The 20,473-nt window shown below is 39.6% G+C and overlaps 1 pseudogene; it reads right to left on the bottom strand.

Annotated features, from left to right (window-relative positions):
- Positions 1-2,988: 2,988 nt before the first annotated feature.
- On the bottom strand, positions 2,989-19,773 carry LOC121317826 (annotated as a pseudogene).
- Between the last annotated feature and the right edge of the window lie 700 nt (positions 19,774-20,473).

Raw genomic sequence — 20,473 nt, 5'->3', positions numbered from 1 at the left:
TTATGCAAAAAACAAAAAACAAACAAACAAACAAAAAAACAGTAAACTCACTACCTCCCAAAGTGAGATTTGGTGTAACTGTGCCAAAGTAGGCTGCTGCTTTCATGAATACCAGAGCAATAGTGGGCTAGAGGCAAGCATGATGCCTGAAGAAGTGAGCATGCCAAATAATCTAAAAATAGGAAAAGCCCTCTCTCTCATTATGAAGTCACTGTCCATCCATGCACATGCCTTCCTCCTTTGCTAGAGGGGATTAGCTGAATTCACCTGACTATGCAAATAAATAAAAAAAATACAAGTTTTTATTTTATTTTTTTAAGACACCCGACGCATTGTGAATCCTCTATTGAGGCTAGAAAAACAAACTCATTTTTTTTCCCCTTAATTTAAAAATATATACCTGTATATATCACATAGTTGTAGATTTTTTTTAATGATTTTCAAAACAAGAGACAGCTTTCCCAGTTGTATCTTTTCCTCCCAGCAGTGTAATTTACTAGGAACAAAGAGATTTTACTAAAGTTAAAGTGGATCTACTGCCATCTTTTGGATATGACCTTCCTCTCATTTCTATCTGCTTTGGCAGGGATTATACAGTGGAATATTACGGCATATTTTATAATTTAATAATCTAAGATGTTTCAGTCATTTCAAATTACCAAACTGCCCTATTTTTTTATATAAAAAAATATGTAATGCATAACTATAAAGCACTCACAGCTGGTTTCATGGTCCCTGACTAGCACTGATCTTGGACTATCCAATGTTACTTTATGTAAGGTAATAGAAGTTTAGTGCCAATCAGGATCTGCAAAAAAATGCTGATAATGATATAACATGTAGTAATACTCTTGAATCATAGTAAAATTAATTGAGAAACAATGCAACAGGTCTTTAGAAGACATTGAGACGTCTAGTTGAATCACCAGTGAAATATTTTTTGTTTCTTTACACACACTGGTAAGCAGTTCATTTAGGTTTCACTGTACTTTGCATCTATAGTTGTTAAACCACCATATTATTTTTTCAACACTACAGTCAAGTTCTCTGGCAACTCAGCCATTCCAGTGTGTTTTGAGGCTGCATTCCCCTCTGTATACCTACTACCTAGTTGAACAGTTTTAAAAGGAAGTGCTGACCTCTGCTGGAACTTTCATGCAACACCATTATTTGAATCATTTACAACAGCAGAAGGAAAATAAAACAATAACACATGCGACATCATTTATAACATTTGATTTTTCTTTCAACAAACAACGCAAATTACTTAAATAAACAAAATGAGCCCACTTCTGAAAAGAAAACCTTAATCCTGAAATCTGATTTCATAGAAAACACCCAGGAGGACCAAGGTTCAAACAATCCACAACAAACTTAAAAATGTTGATAGGCAGTTTCATTCTTTTCAGTATGATGATCTATTTATAGAAACTACACTTGCCTATACATTAATCTCAGCAGTTTTCACCATCAGCATCAGCTAGCTACTGTAGCATGGGAAGGGTGGCAACTGAGCCTCTGACTCACTGTGACCACTCTGTACCAGCTGTGTAGAAGGGTGCCATCATGTAAATATTGTATCTCATCTGGCTAACCTATGGGTATTTCAAGACCAGACCATATATTTAATTCCTTACTGTTTTTGAAAATAATGACTGTCCAACATCTAGCACAGGTGGATCTAACATCTGTGTATCTGCCACGTTGAGGAATGGTTGTTTTATGTAATAAAATACAGGGGGGAAAAAAACAAAACTATAGCATTTACTTCTACATAACAGCTCAGAGGATTGTTATACTTCCTTGGTTCTTAGAGGTAGTCATAGGCACATGGAAGCACCCAAAGCATCCCGGATCTTAATTACTACCCAGTTATCAATTTTCAACTGGCAATTGTGTCTGAACTGTCATCTTTCGATAAATAGACTGAGAAATCAGGAACACTTCTAACATATATCAATGGTTGTGGCTTTAAATGCAATCAATCTAATCTATTATATACCTGCGCCAACTTTTCACCAACAAGTTTGATAAACATATTCAAGACACCCTGAGCTCATCAACTAGTGTTATTTCACTGGTGATTTATATTCCATTGGAGAAAACGATTAACATTGGTGGATGCCAATCTGTAAAAGGAAATAACTTAATTATTAGCAATGTGCGTGTTGAGATGACATGTGCACCAACTCTGGATAATTAAAATGATGGCTTGTGTTTTATTTGTATGTTGGTTGGAATAGCATGTACTATGTGATATTTTTATTGTAATTTATGAATGTGTTGCTTTGTGCCTGTGGGTCTCCTGGGTTTACAAATAAAGTTTTGTATGCCGAGGCGTATTTCTATCACTAAGAAAAAAAAAAATTTTGAGTATGAATGGCTCCTCAGGTAGTCTACAAAGCCAGCAGCACATTAACAACTGATTCTTACCTCACTAGACGCTGAACTGGCAGTGTGCAAATGGGGAGATCTGAGGTGGATGTCTGCCTGAATAGGGGGAGGCTCAGGATTCAGCCTTCTATTATTTTAAAAAGTCATTATAGTTAAATGCATCAAAATTAGTTTTCCACAACATCACCAGTAACCAGTAATGTTCAGTGTAAACTGTGTCCTACAAACATAAAGCTGGAGACAAATGTATTCCTCAGTTTAGCTTGATACTTTCAGTTGCATGTGAAGATCTGGTTAAGCAATACGGAATGGTCCTACAGTATATAACAATTATAAAATACAATACATTTATAGCATCCTTCATGTAGGGTGAAACATGATAGAAAACTTTGATGTAGAAAACGATATACTTGAACTGACTTTTAACCTCTAGCAACCAAGAATGGAATCTAACTTGAGACCTAAAGACACCCAGCTCTGTGCACTCTGTTAATGAAACATGCTACACATTTAGCAAGTTATTTTATATACTAACATACACAGCCGTAAACAAAACTACACATAACAACAGACGTCAAAGCGGAAGCAATACAACAAGCAGTAGGGTATATTAACGTTAACTACATTTATATGGAACTAAAAACAGTAGAAGCAACAAACCTGAGCTTCAGTGCCTCCTGAAGCAAAGTATTTACCACCACGAGAAAAGGCAACAGTAAAGACAGGGCCCTGAGGCACAACAAACAAAATAAAACATTTCATTCCATTAAATTGCATTTGACTATAGCATGATAAACACTAAATTTTATACATGCAATTATGAGCACACAACAATCTAGTATTCATGAAGCACGACAAAAACCAAAATCAGTCCTGAAAGTCAAACTTTATTTAATTAGCATTTAAAATGCATATTTAATGAACAGCAACTGCCCCCCCCCCCTCCAAAAAAAACAAACAAAACAAGTCACATTAATAATGGTTTAAATGTATGCCATCTCTACTAATATGGAAAATAAGAGTTCCTCAACAATTTTACTTCTGAATCTTCTGTTGGCCCAATTTAACTGCACTGTTAAATCTGAAGCTTTGAATGTATGATTTACTTTATTTTTATTAAAATATATAGTTGTACCATGACTGCAAAATTATAAATGAAGAGTATGATCGTTCTTTGCCAGCTACATTATGTAAATCTGTGAAACTGTGCCCTTGGAAACACAGTCAATACACAGGTACCTTGGCCCTACCTGGTGCCCGTGGAGAGTGTAAATGACTCTTCCTTCCAGCAGGTCCAGGACCTTCACAGTACTGTCATTAGATGCACTGTTGGGGTAGTTACTTGATGAGTGAAAGGAAAAGCAGTTTATCCCAGAACTGTGAACTGATGTAAATAAATTGGAAAGATTAGAAAATGATGTGAATGTTCACAACCTTAAAAACAAAGTAACATGTGGTAAGTTTGCAGTTTTGACATGTTCATACCATGCATTCACTATGGGTAACCTGCTTGTTACATTTTTTTTAACTTTACCACAGCTGAAATTTACCATAATTTGTGCATCAAGTGCAAGAGGAGTAAGTATTCAGCAGGGGTAAGATCTGAGATATCAGTGAACTTTAAAGTTTTACTTCAAATGAATCAGTCATTCAGAGACAGTTTGCTATGCTATGCTCTCACAGGCAGCCTTTGTAATATTCACTTTATATGAAAAGTAAACAGTATTCTGCGCATACAGATTAGTGATTCTAATGGAAGACAATAGCAAATTAATATTTTATTGCTTTACCATCACTGAGGAGTCAATATATATATATATAAAAGCTATAACACACAACACGGTGTTCAAATATTGTCCAATATACATAGGGTTGTTGAGCACGAGGTGAAGCCAAGTGTAGTTAAATAGCCGATGCCTATATTGCCATTTTATAAAACAAATGACCTACCTTGGCAATGTTGTAACAATTTATTTGTATGGATATCCCATATTTTCAGTGTATTATCAGACTCTGAGGAAGCTATGCATGCAGGTGTCGCACAAATTTTATATCATATATATATATATATAAATATATATATATATATATATATATATATATATATATATATATATATATATATATATGTATTTATTTAGAGCATATCACAGCAGCCAACAAGCTCAAAAGTATTTAACATTTCTAATGCTTTCAAATCAATTTTCTTACCATTTAAATGTTTATAAGTGTGTTTGGATATTATGGTTATTCTGTTTGTGGCATGAAATGCAAGGGAGAGTGAACCACATGCACTCTTGTACTGTAACTAACAGGTTCTATCGCATAGATAAATACAACTAACAAAATCTGATCACTTCAAGATTAAATAAGGATAACTAATTATATAGTTTTAGAGTGATAAAAGAATAAAGAAATAATAATGGCCACGTCAATATTAATACATTTGGTACTGCAGTTACAATTCAAGCATAGAATCCACAAGTTCCATAGCTTTACTGAAATTATACAGCTGGGGAGTTTAGTTAAATTATGTATACCCTCTCAACTAATCAGAGTGCTGCATTTCTCCCCTTTTTCATTAAATTGCATTATACCGACACATACCCTCCGTAGTCAGTGAATGTATTAACACACTACTTATTAGTTGTATCCCAGATCCTAACACTTCTGTCATCCCTAAATGAAACTATGAGCCTCCCATCTGGTGAGAAAATAAGGAAAAAACTGGTTGAAAATAAACACAAAACCTTAAAAGCAGAGATTACATACTTAGCACCGTGAACCCAGTTAGTGTGCCTGTTTAATGAGTAAAGCGCTGAAGATGGACACTTCACAGCTTCAAAGACTTGTCATCTGAGGCTGTTGCCAAATGCCGTCCATCTCTGGAGAAACTGACACTACGAATTACGGCTGTGTGATTAATTGCGGCTCTCGTTACCGTAGATTCACCTTTGCTGGACACAGAGATACTGTCATTTAACTCCTATCCGAATTCCAAAACAAAACCTTCCTTCAAAACAAAACAGCATTTACTATGGAACATAATATAAACAATATAGTGTGGTTTCTGATCGGAGGCACTGACCGGTTTAAAAAACACATAGAAGAATAACCGAAATAACGAACCTGTTGGGGTCCAAGCCTTTTGTTCGTTATATCGAGGGGTTCCTTAACGCGAACGGACACTCAAAATGGATGGCACACTGTTGGAGTAAGATAATGTGATGAGATTGTGAATTAAAGTAGAATTACATGTACCTGTTCGTCTCATGTATGAGGTATATCCTATTCATTAAAGAATTAAAATGCAGTACAAAAAAAACAAAAATCCCAAATTGAAGCTTTTATTCAAAATCAATGTGATCCGAATCGTTTCAAAGTGCATCAAATCTTAATCCAACATGCAAGAATCACAAACTGAGTTTTTAATCCAAATCAACCCGACACGAAAATGTTATCAGACCTCAAGTTTTTTTGTTGGTGGTGGTGTTGTTTTTTCTGTAATCAGTTTTGCTTTGCGGCATGATTGCTGAACAAGCCAAAAATTAGGGTGCTTTTTGACAAGCTATATTCATGACAGAGATAAGCCTGCACTACTCCTTTTTTCAAACGATCAATATGGTTTCCAGCTTTGTGGCAACATAAAATTATTTCAAAATCAAATCATGGGAAATGTGTCAGCTGATCCAGTAGCTTGAAAAAATATTATAAATTGTTTTATTACTATTATATATTACATTAAATATTAATAATATAGTAGTCTAATAATTTCAAATACTTACCTAGCTGTTTGTTGTTTGGCTTAAGTCTGCACAACTGATAATATCTTTCTGTCCTCTGAAATGGCGTTTAGAAGAGACATAGAAGAGTCCTCCTAAAAACAATTTAAGGGTAACTCAGGGACCTGAAATTTGCTCACAAACCAAAATATCGGGATGCTCCGCTATAAAACTGTAATGTAGCCCTATATTTTCTTGGATATGGTATAGTATGGTTTCTGATCCGAGGCACTGACCGGTTTAAAAAATAAATGAAAGATAAAAATCACTTGTGTATAATAGCCTGCATTTCCACTGTTTGGAAATTGTCCTGTCCATAGCAAATGTGTGACAAGAGCAATTCGCACACTGGAAAATCAAACAAAAAAAAAGTCTGGTTTCACAGAACCGGATAACAGGACTTGGAATATTTTACTTAAGTACAGTAAAACAAAGTAGTCCAAGTTCATTGCTAACAGGGGTGGTGAAACCAGCCAAAAATGAAATAATCGAGGATGGTTTACAAATGTTGATCCTGTAACTTCATTACAAAGCAGGTTTTGTAACTTATTACATAGTGTTTAGTAAAAAGTAATACAGCTGTACATTCTGATATGTATTGCATGTTTAGATTCTGAACATTGATATGCATCCAGTATGTGTCACACTTTTAGCAGTGCAGTGACTTAAGATTTTAAATGCAGTATCTTTATCATTGTAATACACTGATGAAGGCACTGGCCGAAACGTCTGACTACAATACTTTATCATCTGTGCTTGGGTGTTTTGAAGTTAAAGAAAAATATGAAGTGCTATACTGGAAGTAATAATGCGCCATCTAGTGGTGCAAATATGCATATGTTGAATTTATTTATTTAACATTACTGTAAGATTATTAGGGACATTATACTGTATGTGTCATCCAGATATTTGTGAGAGGCTTCAGGTCCTGATTGTGCTTAAATACTATCTACAGGTGTACTGCATAAAACTATGCACTGGACATGCTGCATATCAATTTGACTAAAACATATTTTTAAAATAAAGATTATTTTATGAAAAAGTATGTGTTAAGTAGCTTACACTTTTGTTCAGGTTTTGAAATCCCAAACTAGACTTTAACATGTATTTGATTAAAAAATAATAATAATAATAATAATAATAATATAATAATAATAATAATAATAATAATAATAATAATAATAACTGTACTGTTCACAAAGTTTAAAAATATATTTCCAAAAATCGAAATATGCTTTTTATTAATGGCATTGCTTGATATTTATGAATATAATAGGCTATATTGCTTATTATTGTTAAAACCTGACTGCAAAACAGTTTAAAAATAAAATGAAACCAAGAAGACAAGTAATAGAGAAAGAGATGTATTCCTGGCACTGCATGAAGGTACAAAACTTTCAAAGTACCAATAATATTTGAGAAAGTGACACTTGAGGAAACGAGAACACTAAGGCTGTTCATCACAGTAACGAGTACATGTGACATGAAATAAAAATAACTAACATTATTGTATGTACAGTACTTGCTCTTGGGATATATCCTTCTATTAATAAATTGCACGTGAAGTTGCCGTTGACTAAGTAATAGTAATACAATTATTTCAGTATAGTTTTTAAACAAAACAAATGCATACTGCACCGTGATGAATATCTGTCTCGTTGAAATTACAACCAGCAACGAATCTTCATTGCAAAACAACTACATGTATTAACTGTGTTAATACGAAAAAATGCAACCATGTAAAAAAAAAAAAAAAAAAAAATCATGCTGTTGGCCCACAACACACTCACAAATGCTTCAGGCTGTTTAAAGATTAACAATAAAATCAATTCAAGTACCAATTTTACCAAAAAATCAAAGCAAAAGTGACTCATTTGTTTTTCTAACCTGTACATTGATAAATAAGAACGCTGGAAAAGGAGCAAAATACAAATATTCATTGCAAGACTCAAATACACGAAATACTGAAAAAAAAAAAAAAAAAAAAAAAAAAAAAACGTACAAATATAATAAAAGACAACCCTGTTAATATCAGAAAACAAGTTTGTATTTGGCTTACGTTCAGCACGCGCAAAAAAAGGTTCGCAACTGGTTTTAAAATGAATAACGTCACTAAAAAAACAACTATGCAGTACATGTACCTTAAAATAAATTAAATTCATTTTTTCTTACCAAAAGAAAACGTTAGGTTATTACCATCACCCTGGTTCTCTGAAAATGAATGACAACCATTACCGAATGGGAAGAGCCCTCTCTGACCGTCAATCACTGAGCATATATAAAAAAGCTGCCTTGTCAGGGCCCTGCTGTGAGGAGGAAGTCCCTCCCACCTCCTGCTGAAGAGGGTCGTCTTCACAGTAGCATATCGCCATTTTCTATCGAAATCAGAGGTCAGCTGGGGACATGACTTTGAAGGGTAATGGTTGTCAGTGGCTCCACATTACCGACAGTAAAGTCTCACGGCAATAGCCTCAGAGCCCTCATGACGCCTAAGGGCATCCCGCCTGTAACACACTAGAGCCTAGAGAGGGCCTCACTTGGTTTGCAACATCAAGGTGGTAAAAACGCGCAAATGTCTGACTACCTGTCCATGTAGCATCATTGCAAAGCTCATCTAGGGAGGCGTCATGAAGGAAAACCCACCAAGTTGCTTGGCCCCTGGTAGAATGGGTCGTAATGTCACCCGGCAAGGAGGAGTCCGTCTGTTCATATGCCAAGCCTATGGCATCTACCACCCAGTGCGTTTGCTGAAAGTTTCTAAAACCACTGGTTGGTTAATATGGAATGATGAGACCACCTTTGGCAAAAAGGCTGGATTTGTTTGTGATGTTACCCACGACTCATTTCCAGTGAAAGTCATACATGTGTCATTACTAGACAGCACATGAAGCTCACTTACACGTCTGGCAGACATAATGGGTATTAAAAATGTCACCTTTAAGGAGACAGGACGCAGCTCTGCTGACGCCATGGGCTCAAAAGGGGGACCCATAAGGACCCGCAATATCAGTTCCAGATCCCACTTGGGGACCATGCTTTTCATGGGAGTATGAAGCCTCCGAGCACATTTAAGAAATTGCACTACCAGGAAGTGTGCCCCAGGGGATACAGAATCAATTTTGTTGTGGCACATCAATATTTCTGCCAGGTATACCTTCAGAGTGGAAATGGATTTTCCCTCATCAGATAGGTGTTGTAAGAATGTTAATATTGTCTCAATAGTGCATGTCACCGGATCGTGACCCTCAGCAATGCACCAGTTTTGGAAAACTTTCCATTTATATGAATACTGGGCTCTAGTGTTCGGCAAACCTCGTCTGGATAGATGGCTCCATTCAATGGCCAGACCTAGAGTTGGAGGGGGGCTGGGTTAGGGTGCCAAATAGCCCATCCGCTTGGCTCAGGAAGTCCTTCCGCAGCAGGAGCTGCCACGGTTGACCCGACAACATGTCGGAGAGGAGAGCAAACCAGGGGCGTCTCGGCCATCTGGGTGCAACCAGCAGAACCTGTGTTATCTCCACCCTCATCCTCTCTAGTGTCAGGGGTAATAATGGTAGCAGACGGAACACATACAAGAGCCCCTGTGGCCAGGGGTGGGCTAGGACGTCTACTCCCAGGGGGCCTCCGTCTCTCTCCATAGAGAACCATAGAGGGCAATAAGTGGACTCGGCTGTGGTGAAGAGGTCGACTCGTGCAGGATGAAAGCCCCTAGCCCGCGGGGTCACTCTACAGCACCACAACAGCTGAAACAACAGTAACAACTACACAAGGTAGTGACAGAGGGAGAGTAATGGCTGCTTACCAATCTCCAAGAGGGGTCAAAACCAGCTCTAATCAGTAAACTTATGCGAGACTATTAGGGAGTCTGAGAGAAAAAATGACACCAAAGTTTGGTGCTTCTTTCATTTGTTAGGTGTGCAAGGTAATCAAACATGCAATCTTCAGTTATGAAAAAATTATTGGCCCCCTAGTTAACTCAAACCAATTAAAATGATAGTTAGGGTCAGCTGTTTGAATTCTTTGGTTAACAATTAGGCCTCATTTGGGCCAGCCCTGCCCAATATAAATTTAACTAACTTTGGCCCTTACCATCAGAGTGAAGTTGTCAGCACACAGGTTCTAGAGGCACATCATGCCACGATCAAAAGAAATTCCTGAAGACCTCCAGAAAATAGTTGTTGATGCCTATCAGTCTGGAAAGGGTTACAAAGCCATTTCTAAGGCTCAGAGGTTCCACCAAACCACAGTCAGAGCCATATTGTCCAAATGGAGAAAGTTTGGGACAGTAGTGAATCGTCTCAGGAGTGGACGTCCTGCCAAAATCGCTCCAAGAGCAAGGCGTAAAATTGACGCCCAGGAAGTCACAAAGAACCCTAGAACAATATCTAGGGATCTGCAGGCCTCACGCACCTCGGCTAAGGTCAGTGTTCATGACTCCACCATCAGAAAGACAGTGGGCAAAAATGGGAGTAGGAAGGCAGAAACCACTGCTCACTAAGAAGAGCATGTATACTCGTCTCAAGTTTGCCAAAAAGCCCCTGGATGATCCTCAAGAGTTCTGGAACTTGTGGCAGAGCAGAGCTCTGTCCTTTATAAATTGTCAGTTATGGGGTTAAATTCCCCTACCTGCCTGGGTTTATTGTGTTCAGGTGGCTGGGGTTGATTAGAGTAATCAACGATCAATCAGCACCCAGCCACCTGACATAAAAGGAGGCCTCAGCTTCCCATTAGAGAGAGGAGGGAGCTGAGGAAGCAAGCTGGTATTTGTGCTTGCTGTTTTCGGTTTTGTGGTTTTTTTGAATTTTCTCATCCAGTGAAGGCATCGCCCAGCCTGGAAATTTTTGTAAGTCTTGTTTTGTGTCTTTCTATTTGTGTTTAAATCCCTTTGTTTTTCCCCTTGTGCCCTTTTATTTTGTGCTTATTTATAATAAAAGTATTTTTTTTTTTTTTAACTGCAGTCTGTCTCTGGGCCTCTATCCACTCGCCAGCCTGTCACAATGCTTTATGGACAGATGAGTCAAAAGTGGAACTTTTTGGCCAACATGGGCCCCATTATGTCTGGCGAAAACCAAACACTGCATTCCACAATAAGAACTTCATACCAGCAGTCAATCATGGTGGTGGTAGTGTCATGATTTGGGGATGCTTTGCTGCATCAGGACCTGGACGACTTGCCATCATTGAAGAAACCATGAATTTTGCTCTGTATCAGAGAATTCTACAGGAAAATGTCAGGCCATCTGTCCGTGAGCTGAAGCTGAAGCGTAGCTTGGTCATGCTGCAAGACATTCATCCAAAACAGACAAGCAAGTCTGCATCAAAATGATTGAAGAACAAGACATTTAAAGTTTTGGAATGGCCTAATCAAAGTCCAGACTTAAACCTCATTGAGATGTTGTGACAGGACCTGAAACGAGCACAAATGTCATTGAGTTGAAGCAGTTCTGCATGAAGGAGTGGGCCAAAATTCCTCCAGGGCACTGTGAGAGACTGGGTATTGGGTGTTGAATAACTTTCTTTAATAAATAAATGAAATAAGTATCCAAATTTTGTGTTATTTGTTCACTCAGGGTCCCTTTTATCTAATATTAGATTCTGGTTGAAGATCTCATAACGTTCAGTGTCAAAAATATGCAAAAATGTAGAAAATCAGACAGGGGGCAAATACTTTTTCACGGCACTGTATATACTGTATATACAAAGAGTACACAGAACTGCAAACCCAAGTCAAAAAGGAAGTTAGAAAGACCAAGAAAGAAATAGAAATGAACATTGCTAAGGGAGCTAAAACCAATTCCAAAATGTTTTTCCAATATTACAACAGCAAGCGAACATTCAAAGAGGAGATTAAATGTTTAAGAGATACAAATGGCAAAATCGTAGATGAAGAAAAAAAAATAGCAAATATATTAAATGATTACTTTTCACAAGTTTTTACAAAGGAAGATACTGACAACATGCCCCACATGTCATCCAGTTCCTATCCAGTTTTAAATAACTTTAGCATAACTGAGGCAGAAGTGTTAAAGGGACTAGGAGCTCTTAAAATAAACAAATCCCCTGGGCCGGATAAGATCCTCCCAGTAGTACTCAAAGAAATGAAAGAAGTAATTTACAAACCGCTAACCAAGATCATGCAGCAGTCTCTTGACACAGGGGTGGTACCGACAGGCTGGAAAATTGCAAACGTAATACCGATCCACAAAAAGGGAAACAAAACTGAACCAGGTAACTACAGACCAGTAAGCCTGACTTCTATTATATGCAAACTTATGGAAACTATAATAAGATCCAAAATGGAAAATTACCTATATGGTAACAGGGTCCTGGGAGACAGTCAACATGGTTTTAGGAAAGGGAGATCGTGTCTAACTAACTTGCTTGATTTTTTTGAGGATGCAACATCGATAATGAATAATTGCAAAGCATATGACAAAGTTTATTTAGATTTCCAGAAAGCTTTTGACAAAGTACCTCTCTTACAGAAGCGAAGGAACTGCTGAGGGCCACCTTGCTGCTCCTAAAAGTCTGAGGGTTCTAGTTCAACCCAAAGAAGGCTCAGCTCTTACAAGAGGTAACGTACCTGGGACATATTCTCAGCTATAACAGAAAGACTATGAGCCCAGATAGGAAATTGGCCCTCACCTTGATACCCAAGCCTCAAACTGTTACTGAGTTAAGACAGTTTTTGGGTACCATTAATTACGTCGGGGAATACATAGAGGACCATGCTATAGCAGCAGGACCTATGTACTCACTACTAAAAGACACACCCGAGAAATATGAAGCTATTGAGTGGACTGAGAAAGTAGAGCAGGGGTTCAACGACCTGAAACAAAAGATCAGTGAGGTCCCTGCACTAGGCACACCCAGTCCAGCTAGGGATTTTCATCTCCAAATCATAGTGAAAACACACTATACACTGTGTATGTATCCAAAAACAAAACCAAGGGCAATGGGTACACAAACCCAGACAAAGCACTACCAAAAATGGTTGACACATGAGCCACCCCCACAAAAGGTGGCGTGTCTAACCGCAGAAGTGGATGTCCTCTAAGTGGTCAAATTGACCCCTGCAGGGTACTTGCCACTAGGGGTTCTCCAGTGGCAGCTGGCCTTGATTTATACAGCGCATATGACTACCTGATGCCTCCAGGAAGTCAAAGCCTCGTTTTGACAGATATACAAATAAAAGTACCACCTGGGTGCTATGCCAGGTTTGCCCCTCGTTCCAGCTTAACAGTTAAGCATGGCATATGCATAGGGGCCGGCGTAGTGGATGCCAACTATACCGGAAATGTAGGTATCCTTGTCCAAAATACTGGGGCCGAGCCCTTTGAAATAAGAGCTGGCGATCGGGTAGTTCAGCTTGTATGTGAACGCATTTGCTACCCACAGGTCAAGGAGGTTTCAGGCCTCCCCTCGATGGACAGAGGAGCGAGAGGATATGGATTCTCTGGAACGAAGGCATAACCATGAAATGTTTTGTGTCGAATGTATAACCATAAAGTGTTTTGTCTTGACTCATTAGATCAATCCCCAGGGACAACGCATGCAACCAGGAGGTTATGCCTGCATACATAGGGGCAGAACAACCTTATCCCCTTGACCAATACTGTAATGATGCCTTTACACCCCTCAATGACACCTCCCCTGTCCCCAGACCTTCACCCCTTCAAAACATGGGCTCGTAGAGGTGGGGGAACCATTAGGGTTCATTGAGGAGGTGGACTGGCACCGAGTCACAGTGCATTGCGATTACCCATTAGAATTGTTACAGACCCATTGTTCTGATTTCTTATCTCTGACGATATTCACAGGCCAAGTGAAAGATCTGATTTCTTATCTCTGACGATATTCACAGGCCAAGTGAAAGATGCACTCACCCAATACGTAAAACAAAGTACTTACCAGTCCACTGATATCCCTAAACGGCGCAAGCGAGATATTCTGCCTGAAGCAGCAGGTTGGTTTGGGGAAGCTCATGAATAATGTGAATGCTGAGTTTCAGAAACAGCAGAGTGATGGGACAAACTGGTATAATGCTCAAAGCTTTATCAATACAGCTACAGGGGTACATTATAATGCTGTTGCTATTAAATTAGTGGGGAAAGCTTTTAAGGACTTAATTTCGGCCGTAATGACAGATGTAAATATTACACAACATGAAGAGATGTTATAGAAAGGGGACCCTCATGATGGCACACGTTAATCGTGATATAATGGATCTATTAAATAATAGGCTCCCTATCTCACACAGATCATCTTTACAGAATAAAAAAAGGAGGCCTCGGAATTGAATGGGCGGCTGACATATGGGACGCTGTACTCACCCGCCCAAATATAGACTCCAGACATACATTACCAAATTATGATCCTTCAGGGACACCGATACAACGCCAGGCGTTGCGTCGGGTGCAAACGTTGGGGATGCCAGAGGGAAACCATGTCTATACCCTTAATAATATAGGATGGGTAGGTAATGATAGTATCTTTAGTATTGAATGTTGTATTCAAGTTAAAGAAATTGTTGTATGTACTTGTAATGCTCACATGACGCACCTAATCTATCACTGAGGGCGGTAGTACGCCCATTACGGGGGTTTGAGATTGTGCAGCTAAACCAAACCCATTGGTGTGTGACGTCTGATCGGCGTCACCTATCAATGGGTCCCCGGCCCTGTGCTACTAATATTAGTTATTGCTTATATGTAAATTATACTGTGACTTTAGGCAGCCATGTTATACATCCCTCACCCCCTCAGCTGATTAGGTCTCAGGACCAGCAAGCTCAGGCATTTCTGCACACGATAGACCATAAACCTTTATATCAAACTTAGGTTATTTTCTTATTAAGAAAATAACCAAGGCTCTAACTGAAATTCAGCATGAAGCAGTGTTAGCTGAGGTACATGCTAATATAGCTACTGATGTGGCTAAAATAAGTCTGTCCCGGACATCTGGTAAAGATTGGGAGTTTGGTAAAAGTGGACCTGACTGGTTTGGGTGGTGAAACATCTCGGGTAGGATTGCATCCTTAGGCTCATTTGTGTGCCTGATTATTGTACTCATCCTATTCTGGAGAATGCGGAGGAACATGCGCACCATACAACAAGAGAGCAGACATCTGCAACATCAACCCCTGAGACCTGAACCCATCTACCAAAATGCTTTTGCATTTAAGACATTAGGTCCCCAACAAGTGCTAGTAACCTCTGGCGGGGACCGAAGATCAGATTCTATGGTCTATCTGACCTATGGTCATGGACCATAAGGGGGGGACTGAATATTATAACTTGATCAACCAACAATCATTTGGGTGCGGTTTTACAATGTTTTTGGTGAGGAATTTGTGAAAGGAGGTGGGGAGGGTAGAATGTTTCAGTACACCATTAGGTTGGGTCAGATGTCCAGGGGCAGTGGGGGGATGGTAGAAGAAGGGCAATGCCTGCTTGCTTGCTAGGTCATAAATTCCAGGCTGAAGTGAACATAACAACCGCAATGGAGGGGGCAATCATGCCCCACAGCTATCCTCTATTGGTTGAGTATATGAGTTTAGGGGGTAGGGATGGATGAATTGTCTGCTGAGTGCCAAATCCTGATAGGAGCAGGGAATTTTATGTAGAAACTGTATAACCCATGTATGTGCTTTACCCCGGCAGAATACATTAGTTACTAATGCAGTGACTGTTATTCACCAGAGCGCTCTGTATTTTGATGACCACTGCAATAAACCTTTGATGCAACAATCAGTGTGATCCATTGTCTCTGATCATCTCTGCACTTCATTTTGCGACCCTACAGTGCAAACCCAACACAGCACAACACCCAGGTAACACCTTCTCTACTGTGAAGCATGGTGGTAGCAGCATCATGCTATGGGGATGCTTTCATCGGCAGGGACTGGGAAGTTTGTCAGGGTAGAGGGCAAAATGGATAGAGCTAAATTCAGGCAAATCTTTGAGGAAAACCTGCTTCAAGCTGGTAAAAAGACCTAAGACTGGAACGGAGATTCACCTTTCAGCAGGACAATGATCCCAAGCACACAGGCAAAGCAACACTAGAGTGGCTTAAAAACAAGAAAGTGAATGTACTAGAGTGGCCCAGTCAAAGCCCGGACTTCAATCTGATTGAGAATCTGCGGCAAGACATGATGTTTGATGTCCACCAACAATCCCCATCCAACTTGACAGAGCTTGAAGAGCTTTTTCATTAATAGTTGTTTCACATTAAAAATTCTCTTCACTCTTCAAAGTGCTGAGTAGGTTGTGTAAATCAAAGGAAAAAATAAAACAATTTAAATGCATCAAGATTTCTGGTTGTAACACAACAAACTGTGAAAATGTCCAAGGGGGGTGAATACTTACTATAGGCACTGTATATGCATTACACTTTACATGGTGCATTTTGGACCTTGGCCAGTTGTCTTTTTCATGATCTGGCCCTCGCAAAAATAAGGTTGTGCACCTCTGATGTAAATTATACTGCAGTGCAACATTTATGCAAATATACCCTCAACATAATGGAACTGTGCAAAGAACCAGAAAATATTTTGTTTCTGTTGTTCCTTGACTCAATTATCACAGATAATTTTGCATTAACATTCAAAAGTGAAAGCTATTATAATAAAATAATAGAAAATAAATTAAAAAATTAAAGTTACCCCTTGTCTCCATTACCAGACTGATGGTATTTCTCCAGAAACACTTCATTTTATTTGTACAAGGTGGATGTTGAAACAATGAAACATTGTTGTGGACTTGTTTTTAGATTTCTCAGGTTTTACAGTACAACACTAAAATTTATTATGCAATGATACACAATGAATATCTAAAGAAAAATGGTTATGTGAATGACCATGTTTCTGTCCAGACTACATAAGTACTGAAAGGTGAGGTAGACCTACCTGGTAACAGTCCAGTAATATGCAAGTGTTTGTTTAAAATAATAATAATGTACAGATCAAATACTCAAATATGTCAAGAACAATCATGAGACCTTGACTATAGAGACAACAGTTCTTTGGTATAGATCAACGGTATTAGGAAAATTGGTCAGACATTGAATTCATGTACATCCATGGTTTGTTATATACATAGAGTATATATCTAATTAACAAAAAATAAATATCAGTTTGTCTGTTTTTATTTCTAAATGATATATTTAATGTGAATACTATTAAAACATGCAAACCAGTGACTTATTTAGCTATTCACTGGGTTGTTGTTCTGACACTGTTTCAGCACTATGTTTTTAAGGGAACTTTCAACATGCATCTGTGCCAAAGGGTTTACTTTGATATCACTCTTGTATAAAAGCCATATTTAGAGATTTACTGCAACCCTTCTGTTGATTTCATATAGAAGTCTCTCTTTGTAACAAACTCTTTCCTCTGTGCTTGGGCTGCCTTCCTCTTTTCCATTGGAATTCTCCTTGACTTATCCTCTGCCTTTGACACTGTCAATCATGCTATTGTCCTCTCTTTCTCTCACCAAGAGATTTCAGACACTGCTCTTGCCTGGTTCTCCTATCTCTCTAACCATTCTTCCTGGTTTTCTGGTGGGACTCTCTCCGTTCTCCTCACCTTCTCTCTACAGATGTACCTCAAGGATCTGTCCTGGGACCCCTCCTCTTCTCACTCCATACCCACTCACTAAGTACTTTCATCTCTTTTGGCTTCTCCTACCACTTTTATGCTGATGATGCCCAGGTCTTCCTCTCTTTTGACTACCACATCTCAGAATGCCTCTCGGCTATCTCAACTTGGACGTACTCTCACCACCTCAAACCTAACCTCTCTAAATCCGACCTTCTCTGCTTTCCTTTCACTTCCTCACCCACCTCTAACCTCTCCATCGAGTATCTCTTCACCCTAGATATAACTGTTGTAATACTAACTTGTTGCATCCTAGTTTATATTGTTTTCTAGTAGTATTACTGCACACTGTAAACCATACTGTATTTAAATATTAATCTTACTTTGTAACCGTGTACTGCCTAACACCTGTAAGTCGCCTTGGATTAAGGCGTCTGCCAAATCAATAAATAATAACAGAAGTATTGCAATTTTAATATAAATTTTAACTAGTCATGAGACAGCCCAGGTTCACGTGTATACACAAAAAAAGCCCCATATACACTCAAAAAGTTATGGTGGTACGGGAGCCAGTAAACTGCAATATATTACTAAATACAGTAATTCTGCAGTTGTAAAATCTTACCCCAAAATGCAACATGCCCATGGAATTACATATAGACAGTCCCCCTCAAAGCCTGCTGCAATCATGGATGCAGTGACTTTGAAGGTTAATGGTTGCCTTTCTATTTCAGGGGACCAGGGTTATGATAATAACGTTTCCCATCAAGTATGAAATTCAGCCATTACCTAATAGGTATGAATACCAAAGCTGTCGCAAGGCAATATTGCATGCTACAAGGCTAAACAGTTGAGGGAGAAACTCACCTCTATGTCTATTTACAAGGGTTGCCATGCCCCAGAAGGAATGGGTAGTGAGATTTCTGGAGGGGGCAAGTTGCCCAGCTCATAGGCAGCCTGGCATGTGTCTACTATCCATTTGGACAGCCTCTGCCTAGACAAGGCTTGACCATGGGACTTTGTCCCCGAGCAGACAACACATCATCTTCACTGCCTTTTGTCCTGTCAACATAGCATGCCAGGACCCACACTGGACAGAGTGTATGGAGCTGCAGATTCCTGTCAGACTGGAAGGAAGTGGAATGAAGCCTTTAATTCCACAGACAGGTTAACAGAGAATGTCTATATAGTGTTTGGCAAAAGGCAGGATCGGTACGGAGCGTAACCCTTGTCCTGGCCTCTGTAAAAATTAAGCAGGTTCTCACTAAGGAGAAATCCTGCATCTTGCTCAAGGTAATAGCAAGCAAACAGTCCCTTGAGATGAATGTGTGGGCTGAAATTAAGGCTTCAAGAGTGCATTGAGCTCCAAGTTTAACCTCCAGCAAAGAACAATGTTCTTTATAGGCGACTGAAGCCACCGAACCACTTTAAAAAATGTTGCCCTGTGTGACCCAATGGCTTGTGTGGTGATGTCGGACCTGGAAGAGACAGGACACAGTTTGGCGAGTAAATGTGTTATTGCGCAGTTTAATAATAAAAAACAAAACAAAACACACAAAACTGGGTCAAAACAAAATGACACGATGGCCAAAACAAACAGACAAACAAATGGTGGACGAACCCAAATAAGTTTTTCCCCAACCGTTGAAGGTGGCCGATAAACAGTTATGTGTGAGCGTATGCCAGAGCTGGAGACTGGGCACAATGAGCCAGTCAAAATTTTTCACTGGGAGCTAGAGAGAGGCCAAACTGCAAGACCCTGAACTCGCATGCATCCGTGGTCCTCTTAATCAGCGGCAAAAGCTCTGCTGATAATGACACATGCGCTACTGGCATTGAGTCACTCTCCTCAGAGGGGAACTCTTGATCGACTGCCTCCTCAAAAGCAGCGATAGACAGCAGATCCTCTTGCTGCCATTCTGCGTGTAATACTCCCCTCGACTGTAATGATGCAGAGGGAGCAGCTGTAGCAGTGCGGTCACGCAACAGCTCCTCTAACATGTTTCCCTGTGTATGAGACCAGTGGCTCTTTCTCCTCTTTTTAGGAGAAACCAGAGAAGGGGAGGGGGAAGGAGAAGATGAGTGTGAAGCTGGTGTCCTACGTGATGTTCTCCTACTTTCCCTAGGCACAGAGCTCTCATGAGAGGATACGGCTCTCTCTTTCTGAGCTAAAGAAGGAGGGGAGCCTTGTCCAGGTGTAATGGACAGAGTGAGCTCTACAGAGCTGCGTGACACATTTCTCTAATGTACACTTAGAGAAGTACGCACAAAACTCACAATAGTTGTGGATGGAGAGTGCCTCCTCTGGACCCAGACAGGCAGAGCACTGGTAAGGTATAGTACCCTCTGTATGGTATGGTACCCCAGGTATGGTAGCCTTGCTGCTGTACTGTACCCTCATACTGGTGTGGTTACCTTGTTCGCTGTTTTGTACGTGTACCAGGTGGGAACGGGGTAGGTCTATGACCCAGTTACAGGAGAAACAGTATATAGGGATGCCCACCTATATAGCTTCTGGCAACCCAAACAGTCCGAACTAATCCAAGACTGAGGGAGCCTGCTGTTAGAGGCCTAACAGCCTTCATAATGGTGCTGCAAGCAGGCACCAAGACTGCAACGAGACACAGTGGGAGGAACTGCAAACAGTCTGACCCGAAGATTGTGTCTCGGTCAATGCAGAACTGCTGAGCCCAGTAGCTGC

This window comes from Polyodon spathula, chromosome 7 (genome assembly GCF_017654505.1).
Source record: "Polyodon spathula isolate WHYD16114869_AA chromosome 7, ASM1765450v1, whole genome shotgun sequence".
Lineage (NCBI taxonomy): Eukaryota > Metazoa > Chordata > Actinopteri > Acipenseriformes > Polyodontidae > Polyodon > Polyodon spathula.
Note: the sequence above shows the minus strand (reverse complement) of the source record. Positions and strands in the feature narration are given on the sequence as shown.